Source organism: Dermacentor albipictus, chromosome 3, assembly GCF_038994185.2.
Source record: "Dermacentor albipictus isolate Rhodes 1998 colony chromosome 3, USDA_Dalb.pri_finalv2, whole genome shotgun sequence".
Lineage (NCBI taxonomy): Eukaryota > Metazoa > Arthropoda > Arachnida > Ixodida > Ixodidae > Dermacentor > Dermacentor albipictus.
In genome coordinates, this window is record NC_091823.1 from 144,630,337 (window position 1) to 144,641,018 (window position 10,682).

General features: G+C 42.7%; 1 long non-coding RNA gene across 1 annotated transcript; it reads right to left on the minus strand.

Moving 5' to 3' along the window:
* Window positions 1-528: 528 nt before the first annotated feature.
* Window positions 529-10,364, minus strand: LOC139057598 (uncharacterized). Its single transcript, XR_011512932.1, has 4 exons — window positions 10,135-10,364; window positions 8,210-8,286; window positions 5,834-5,960; window positions 529-2,498 (listed from the first exon to the last, which is right to left on the minus strand). It is a non-coding gene; the product is annotated as an uncharacterized lncRNA (long non-coding RNA).
* Window positions 10,365-10,682: the final 318 nt, after the last annotated feature.

Here is a 10,682-nt window from a genome sequence, read left to right on the forward strand (position 1 = left end):
CGCTCTCATGTCGGACATATGCGGGGCGACGTGGCTGAGTTAACAGCTGGTTTCTGCACAGAAGACCACGGTATTCTCGTTAAACTTCAGCCCGCTCCTTAAGAATGACGCTCGTGAATGTTTGTGGGAATGTTGTTTTTGGTGAAATGTAAAAAAATTTCTAAGCTGCGAAACCGCAGCTTGTCGCAGTTTCAATTGTTAAACGTAGTGGTTCATAGCAGGTTTCTGGCCAGCTTTTTAGATCTCCAAACAATGATCCGCGAATGATCAGTGAGTTCCTTGGCTTTTGCAGCACACGTCGCTGCAGGTGACATGTGCGCTCTCATTGTGGCAGTTGTCTGGGCCAAGATCTTCCTAGTCGTCTCGTGCATAGGTGCGTGCTCGGCCGGTAGTGGTAGCCTTTCGCAAGCTCGCTCGTCATTACGACGGTCATGTTATTTTGATGGCTGGTAGAGTTTATTCGGTCTCCACGAAGCACCTTTACTAGACGTCACGTTGTAGAATGTTACAACACAGTCAGAAGAACCATGAGGCATTCAATACACTTTACTGGGAGAACCAGAACCAACAAAACAAGTTACATTCGGGCAGAAAAATAGTGCCGCGCGCATGAGTCGATCGTCGAACAAATGATTTGCGATTAGGCAGCGTCGGCTATTCTCACAATATTCGTAGAGGATTCCAGCGTGATCGTTGCTGCTCGCGTGTCTTCTGGAATTCGTAAGTGTATTTTCGTTGTACATGCAATTTGATTACAAGAGGCTCGACTACAAGATAGGAAGACGCTATAATCAACGAGAATATTGCAGAATGTTCTGATACATGCTGGTACCCCATGCGCTGAGCTGCAGCTTAACGTATGTTTTTCGGTGAAAAGCGTTCACAGGAAAAAGATATAGAAGTACGTGGGTCAATAATATAGCTAAAAACTACAACTCAATCGTTCTGTCATTGCCCGTAGGGATACGTTTGTCACATCAGGCTAAATAATTCCATAGCTGTAACTAGAGTGGAGCGCACGTCCAAAAAGATGACTTCCAAGTGAGTGAGAAATTGAGCTTTAAAATTGACTGAGGTTCCACCTGAATGCAACAATAACTGAAATATTTGTAGTCGGAGAACATATATACTTAAGCTCCAAAGGATTTTAGTCCAATACAGTCTGTTGTCATCAGGATGATAAAGCACAAAATTTTCGGTATGACTAGAGCCAAAGAGAGCACACAAAAATACGTGCATTGAGCACCATTGTATGGCAAATAAATTCCCCCATTCCTGTGTCTGTATATTGTCGCAAAAACAGTAGCTGAAAGGCAGCAAGGCCTAAGGATCTCAATCATCATCAGAGATTAGTTGTTAGTTGAAAAGAACACTGTTTCCTTTTTTAAATGGCTCCTAATGAGTGGTGCTGCCTTCTATTCGAAATGCAGAATGTATAAAGGACGGTGAGGTATAGCTTGTTTTCTATTACACTGTCAAAACGCTTGCACGAATCTAAACGAGGTGTCAGGATCTTGTGCGAATGTTTCAACCTTCTATTAGCACGAAACATCTAATTGCAGCCCATTATGCTTTGTTTAGAAATGAGTTTGCTAAAGCTGCTTTCGCAAACAACGTAGTTCCGCAAACAGTGATTTCTAGCCAGGGTCTGCAGCGTACTTCACATTCAAGCATCCCATATTCTGCTGGAGACGTTTTCTCTCGTAATTTCAAAAAAATTAAGCGGCTTACTTTAAGTCTCCCATTTCATTCAGCAGTTTTGAGCGTTAAAGAAAGCCCGTCTCTCTACACGATGAGTTCGGTCAGTTCTCACCCCTGTGGATTAATGCCAGCGTTATTTTCCTGCACGGATTCAGGGTCACGTTCATATGCGGAAACCGTGGGCCATTTACTGCACTTGCGCCACTTACGTCACAATTTTACGACTGCATCCTGTATTCATCATGAGATGGACAATCAGTCCAGGTGCATCTCTAAACGAATCTCCACACAAGCAGCACCTGAAATTCTGACAGAGGTGGGTTCCGAGGTTTTCTTTCTTTGCGAACCGAAATTCACCCTGCTTGCGCTCTTACGGCATTTTAACCCCGTGAATTGTTCGGCAGTGATTTTTGAGATGACAGCTGCGCTTAAAGGCGACATTACATACGTCGCAAACAAAAGGTCTGTCATTACTGCGTGATGCGAGATGACGTTGAAGTTCCGCTTTGGTTATGAATGCCTTAGTACATATTTGGCAGATATGGGGTTTCACGCCTGTGTGAATCCGTTCATGAATACGCAAATTTGACTTCTGCGAAAATGATTTGTCGCATATTTCGCATTTGTACGGTTTCTCACCGGTATGCGTGCGGTAATGTCGAGTTAGAGCATTAGCACTGCTAAATAATTTACTGCACGTTTCGCATTTGTGGTTCGACTTCTTCACAGACGATTGATCACTTGCTCTGACACCGCAGGTTTCTTGCTGTTTTCTTCCTCCAGTTCCAGTAGCATTCCTGCAAGTACACGGACAAAGCAGCTCAAAATTGCTCACTCTTTTTATTGGACGACAAAACACATTTTTAGCAATTGAGAGTTTGGCATACGAAATCGCGCGTTAATTTTAAGGCGACTAGCTCAATTTTTGTGCTAAGTTGCTTCATTGATATTTAGCGCTCGATTTGGGCTCTAGATTGGCAGTAATTGAACGCTGGTACTTTCGGTGGCCTGCCATGCTAAACTGAAAATAAAGAAGTTTCCTCGTTCGAGATGCAAGCATAGCAGAAACCTTGCATTGTCTAATACACCATGTATAGCCTACATGAAACAGGGGCAGGAGAGTAGAAATATCTGTCAGTGATGGTAAGCTAAAAACCTAGCTGGTCTAAGCAATAAAAATACAAATCCATCTTCAACACGCTGTCAAGGAGTGTTCAGGTAAAGGTCCAGAAACTTTCCCTCCAAAGTGAGGCATTTGGCATTCAAAAATAATGTTTTGCGTAGGCTAAAATACGTCTCCATTTGATTGCGAAGCTCTTAATAACCAGCTCCTGTGGCGAGGTTCGGCGGCGTTACAGAGCGAACGAGCACAACAGCGAAAGATGAAATGGGCAACGTGGAGCGGCAGAAGACGCTAGCCTTGAACAGTCGAGAACCGGAAACCAATTAGAGCTGCCCCTTCAGTGACTAGAGCGCGGAAAATTAGTTTCATGGGGACCCATCCGAACGCTCGTTTTGTACTAGCATCTGGTCTCAGCCAGAGCGCTCATTTCGCGCTAAGATTAGCTCGTATCGGCTCTTGCTTTGGCTTTATTTAATTGCTTGGTTCGGTTGTCTTGGTCTTGGATTGTTTTCCAATGGGATTTTATGCGTGACGCGAATCGTTTAGGATTTTATGGAAGCCAAACAGCACCAGATATTAAACTTGATCCCTCGATCAGTTATTTACAAAAGACGTCGCAATTGACCTTTGCTGCGCGTCTCTCTAAAAAAATATGCCTCAATATACTGCGAAATGAAAACACGTACGCAACTTTTTTCAAATTTCGCATTAATTGCTATTCTAATGGTCGGGAAATTTTTCAGCATGAATTGTACGGTAAGAAGAGTAAAAAAGTTCGCCAGCTTGTTACACTCTACTAACACCTACTACTACTACTCTCTACTCTACTAACACCTGAAAAGGAAGGCCTGCTGCACAAGTGCTAATGCCTAAAGCTCTATGATCTGACGGGTTAGACATAGTCAGCTGCAGTATGAAGTAAACGTTTGTGACTGTAGGTTGACCACCTAACGTCACATAAAAGCTAATGAAATACCTCAAGGTTATGTCGTTCTTGTTTTCATTTGCTCTTTTTTTCGTCACACATTCGTTCGGACGTTCGATGGATGTTTCTTTCTTTAGTTCATATTCGCCTATTACATCCTTGCTTGCTTATGGCGATGTGAGCCATTCCTGATGATGATTTTTTGCTCTCACTACAGCCGCTTTCTTGCGGGTATAAACCATTGCAACTAGCCACATGAGGCCCTCGTTTTAAGAAATAGAAATGGCGTGCAGGCAAACTATCCGCTTTTGTTCTGACACGCGTGCGTGTACTGACAACCCCGTCCGACATCATACGTCTGAACGCAAGCCGTACATATCGAATACGGAGAAACACTTCCGGGTGGAAGTTTTCCTAGAGTATTTGTATGAAGTCAATCAGCATTTCACTCACACTCAAACTGCGCACCGTTCCTGCCGAAGGCACTGAGCGAACTACAACCTACTCTACTCCCCCTTACGCAGCAAGAACAGATACGACAAATACTTCAGCGTTTTCATGTAGACTAAATGAAATATGCTGCCGAAAAAGTTAGTATTTTTTTTCTCGTTAAGTTTACGAATGCTGCAAGCGTTGAGTTAAGGCATTGCTGGTGTGACATGTTTTTTAGCGTTTACTGTAGAAAAATACAACGTGCAGTTTAGCACAGACAGCATGCAATGTATGTCTTTTCTACAGCCTGTTGCTCGTTTTGAATGTCTACGCTAAGCACTAGATGAACATTGGTCGCTGTTCTTGTGGTGATGTGCTTTTTCTTGTGTTCTTGTATTTCTTCTGGTTGCGATTGTTCACATGGCTCAAGCACTGTTATGGTTCGGTGCGAGTCCTGTGGTGTTACCTAGCACGTCGTCTCTAATCATGCCAACTTGGCCGGCATCGATACCGGATTATTTAACGAAGAAATTATAACTATTAAACAATCAAATTTTATTTGATAGAGCCAGTTAAATGGCGGGAAATCATTCATCATTAATTTTACTTAGGCTTGCAAGTGGTAAATATTACGAAATAGACAAAGTTTAAAAAGAATAAACACATAGACATTACAAAGGTAACTACAGGAAAAATATATATATCGCAGCTCCATTACTTGCATCTCTTGGAGCATCCTAAGTGGAAAACTTTATATTCATTTGCGGTTTCCTTGAAATCGATACAATGTGTCCGAGGACTGGCGAATGATCTACCCACAAAACATAAAATTTCAGAGTACTGTGTAATAGAATTTTGAGCGCTCTAAATGTGTTATTTGCTGCAGTTGGTTGAATCGTGGGTGTTTTCATTGCTGAGTTATAAAGATGTAATTTTGTTACCAGAGTTTCTTAACGCTTTTTTAAGTACATGACGAATCTGAAATGCAACTGCTTTTGTTACGACATTATCACATTTCTTAAAATGCCACAACCTTCGATACTCGCACATTGTGTACAAAGCACATTCATTTATCTTTTCCAATTTACTTAGGTAGGAGATCCTGAACTAAAGGTATTGTTTGCGCCAACGCCATATTGTATAAACAGCAGCAGATATTTGGTATTTAGGTCACCGCAACATTTGTACCTCGTGCTAGAGCGTCAGTGCCAGCGTAATTCTTAGATGAAGTTTACAGAAAAACAGACATACCCTGTTTCAGCTCATGAGTATCGGTTCCGATTAGCGTCTCTCTTTCACAATCTTTCCATATTCCACAATGGGCAGTGAGTATGCAAGATACAAACCTGCAAGTGTACCGCAAATTGAGTGGTGTTAGCAGGATTGAAAATCGGGCGAGCTTATGTAGCTTCGTGGTTGCCGCATGGGGTGTGCACAGTGCCATGTGGTGTCTCGTAACGCTGTTGGAACCATGAAGCCAGTCAAGGCTGGCTGCACCGGCCGAACACTCAAAACTGCTGATGCAGTAGCTGTTTCAGCCATCAGAGCTTGCCCTCCCAAGGAGGAATTACCCGCTAGGGGCATATTGTTGCATGGGTAGCCATGTCTGTCGTCCCTTAGTTGCGTTGCAATGAAACCTAAGGTAAACTTACGAGGCACCATCTTCAGAATTGGCTGATGCTTCCTCCATGCCAGCACGACTTGTGCTGGGCCTGGCGTTATGGATGCTCCTGACGGACCCCAGGTGCTGGCAACTTGTGCTGCCATTGTCAGTGACACCTGTGTGGGACAAAAGTATAGTAAAGGTTTTCATTCGTGGTAGTGCTGCGGCAATATATGGGAAATGGATATTTCAGGCTAACGGTGCAAGAGAAGAATATTTCAGTGGTCGGGAAACTTTACACCTGTTATTCCGTACGCGGTGCTTTTTTTCCTGCAACCATGTCTGCAATACATCCAAGAATTTCCTCGCGATGGGGAAGCCGAGCGCGATGGAGATTGCGTACTGTTGGATTCTTCTGGAGATTATCACGTTTCATCTCAAACCACGGGCAGAACAGGACATTGCCCGAAGTGGAAAACGACATGTCATTTTCGTGGGCGTAAAACCCTTGACCCAATATATTCTGTATTATCAAGTAATAAGCAGACTAGATGCCTTAGTAAGTTCTTCCTTATTGTTGATCTATTACGAGCAACAGACATAGCCTGACACAGACAACAACGGAAAAGCGAGAGGATGCATTTCTACCGAGGGATTTTAAATTTTATATGTGACGTACGCCCTTAATTTAAGGACCTATGACACATATGTGCGTCATGGAACGATGTCTGCGTCTTTCAGAAACTCGTTATACCAACCCGATTAGGTGAATCGAGTAGCCGAAGTTCATAAGCACCGGCTGTAAGCACTGCTTGTTTAGCAGCCCATTACCAGCGCTAAAACGGCTGTCCTCGCCAATATTCCTGTGTAGGTCATCAACAGACTATAGGACAACTTTCAAAAAGATTGCTCAATACGATTATGTAAGAGTCGTATTGCAGACAGGACATTAGCTTGGAAAGAAATGCGGAAGTGTTAATTCACGGGCCAATCTCACTAAACTATCAAACGGAAAGCGACATAGCAGGTTAAAAGTGTGGACTGCATGGTTAGCGCTGCAAGTGCGTATTGTGGGTAGGTGCATGTCTTCCCTTTAACGGCGCAGAAATTGCGTGAAACAAAGGAAACCGTGAGAGACCTTAAGTTACAATTAGCATTAAAACTTCAGTGACAGGCGGTATTTTGAATGCACCTTTATTTACAATATTAAGGGGGGCGAATCTTCTGAGAATGTTTACGGCAATACTACACCCACATGCCTTACTGTCAATGCCTTCGAACGCTACAGAAAACATTCAACGCGGATTCCGCACCACAGGAAGTAACGATTTGAGCTTCATCTTTTACTTCGACAGAACTACAGTGTGACAGCGTAGGCGTAAGTTAAGGAACTCATTTTTTATTTTCTGACATTTTAAACATCATTAGTCGCGCCGTTAAAGTCGCAACGTTCGTCAGGCCTGTGAAAGAGGTTCCGCAGATACTGGCAGAACGAATAATGCTTGACACATCCAAGGAAAGCTAATCCCGTTACAAAAAAATGGTCACTTTCTAAGGCCGGTGTTTCAGGATGACCTAGATTTTCTCGTTAAAACAGCGTTACAATTTGGAAGTAGTGGCACACTCATCGGAAATCATTCGTAACTGTGTTTGTTACTCATTCAATACGAATAATGTTTACGTTTCAGTAGCGCATAGCTGGGATGTTTGGTGAAAGTTTATGGTAACAGAGCGCGAACATCTACTCAACAATTTTGTTTCTCGTTGCGTTTCATTTTCATTAACTCGTTAAGGTTGTTTATGCGGCGGCTGTGGCTTGCCTTCCTTGGTAGGAAAAAACCAAGAACTCCAATGGAAACTGTTGTGGGATTCCTCAAATTGCAAGCTGTAACTTCTGCATTCGGCCGGAGCTGGATATGTCTGCTGCTCATAACATGCTATGGGTGAGCAATCGTCACACTGCGCCTACAACGTAAGAGCACCGTTAGGGCCTTCCGGTATAGACATGTGAATCGCAGCGCTAATTACACATCACGCACGGCATTCGCATCAAAGCACTTGCTCTGTCAACCAGCTCGCTAGACCAATGGTCAAGCGATGATTCCATTTACAAGCGAATTAATCACTGCATGGAATGTACAGTCTCTGCTTCTGCTCATATCCTGTTGGAGCCTGCTTTACGAGTCCACCGATACAAGAACAAATTTATTCAAAAACCTCTACTGCATAGGTTATGTATGATTTTGCATATATTCGTGTAAGCATATATTTCTTAGCAAGGAAAGTTATAAGCTCGCTCTTGCGGATACCTCTTGGCCTTGCTGGTAAAGTGCATCTTCATACACAGAAAATGTACGGATACCACGGTAACATAGGGGCGATCCATCATATTTGTGGTGAAGGCGAGTGACAATCGCCTACGTACCGTCGACGTTGCAAGTCTCATCGGTCATCGGCGGGCGCTGCGTGTTCCTCCGGTAATGCAAGGCGTCCTCAGAAGTCCTACAGGTAATATAGTATTGATCAGACAGTTACCAGCTGTGACAAAAAAAAAAGGTGAGATTGTCTTTATTGCACAACGTTCGGGAAAATGAAAATCATGTTTTGGAAACATGCTACTCGCAATGGTTCGTTCCCATAAAAGACTGACTATACTGGCTGGCATAATATGAACGGCACACTCGGGGCAATTTATGGTGCAGAGCACTCATCAACCGTAGGCGAACTGGCGCGTTGACTTGCACGAATACTGTCAGTTTAACTGTGAAAGTACTTACAAAGTGTCCTATGTAGTTTGCAATTTAAAACGTTTACTCCACTTGCTACATTGGCAGAATTCTGAGAGTAATTTCGGAATAAAATATTTAAAAGCATGCAACATGTTTTTGTCATGAATAAAACAGGTTGAAGTATTACAATGACGATGTGCAGATGGTGTCTGCAATTATGATGCAAACCTGCGCTGATGCTAGAATAACCAGTATTTGTACCTCCCTGATGTGGTTCGACATTGCCATGGTGATGGGGCGTCATGCGAATTGCAATCATGACTGATGGATCCGGCAGCTATGAGAAGTATCGGATCGCAGGTAATATTTAAATATATGGGCTCAAACGACTTGCTCTGAGGAATAAAAGCAGATTTCTGTCTCTTAGCCAAGTATGATTTTGCGTACTTGCGAACAAAATGACGATTTCTAATAAAGTAATGATGAACTAGAATGCACTTCATTATTATGTGTTTTCAAGCGTTGCTAAGTTTGCTTCTGGGTCACTCGCCGAGCCCCTTTAAGAATTCTTCGAAGAATAATGTTTATTGTGAGAACGCATGAAAAACATCCTATGACTGAGACAATGCCTAGCCAGAAAAATAGCTGAAATGTGACGTTCTAGTGCATCTGTTCTGAAATGGTAAAGGGTACCGTAGAATACCATGAATTCCTACTTCTTTATCGTTGTGGTATTAGCTCACGACACTTGGCTCTTTGAAAAAAGAAAAAAACTATTTAGAACTAAGTAATCTATATTTAGGTTGTCAAAAAAGAATAAAAGTAGAAAGAAACACCTTATTTAGCAACACAACTCCAACCGGGAAAAATGTGCTTGTTTGCACACTTGTTGTCCTTAAGCAACACATTCATACGGAAGCACAATCGTCTTAAACACAGTTGTGACTTTCCATGCACGGGGCTTACTTTTTATTAGTGTAAAGCTTTAAGTGGGCAGTACCCACTTGGTCACATTTTTTTTTTTTAATTGGCAAATGGCAGTATTGTTGTGCACTTTGACGAGTTGTCTAAAAAACGTATGGTTCGGCTCAGAAATTCTACAGTGCGGTTAAAACCAATTACGAGGATTTTCGTGGAAGAGGAATGACCTCATAAAACGCATACCATTGACCAATTTTGACCATCCGAACTTCTGTAACGAGCACCTAAATGCATGTAATCAAGAGTCTATTTACAGTGCGCTTTCATCGAAATACGGTGGTTCCATCCGGAATTGTACCCGTGGCTTCGAGCTATAGCACCCCATCGCATATGTAGAGTACAAAAATTATACGTCAATGAAAAATATTTTCTTCTGTAAGTATACGTTTGATTTATGTTCTGAAAAATATTAGCCTGAACGCTAAACAGTTAGCATTGCCCTGAAAATGGCAATATTTTCGCAGCGCGCTTGAGTCGACGTGTCTCGATCAAGAAAGCCTCCGATTTCAAAGCTCAAGCTCACTGTAAAAAAGACCCGTTTTAGGTGCGACCAAATGTACAGATGTTAAAGCCTATTATATGGGTCGTCTTTACGGGCAACAGTATTCAATGAAAAAAATTTACAAGCCGTAAAGCTCACGTATTGTAGGCGCCCAAAGTAGTTGAAGCATCCTGGGTACCGCCACAGCTTGTACTTGGTGTTGCTTTGTCCTTCATGCTGTAATAAAGAGGCGTGTATTCGTTGCTGCTTTCCTCAGCCATGCCTGATGTTCCAATGTCCTATAACTGGCATGTATTCTCGACTGCGCGTTGTTGAATCACTGCGCATGCGCACTCAATGCCGAGAAAGAACGGAAACTAATGAAGCTTTTGTCACCTCGTGGTTTCGTACAAAATCATACCGCACATCCGAAAAAAACTAGACGTTTGAGTCCGCTACTAGCTTGACACTAATTAAAACTTTTTGAACGCCAGCAGAGGCGCCGCGATTACCCGTGCTATCTATCCGGCAAATCATATAACTAAAGCTCACTTACTACGAAAAAAGTACACTTATCGGATGATGCCATTACTTTTCTTTCATGCTCCTCTCAAAGTGAATTGCACATGTTGCCGAGAAGAAAGTGTTGCTGGTGGAACCGCTCGTTTGAGCGCAGGAGGTATACAAAGTTTGCCCCAACTAGCGTA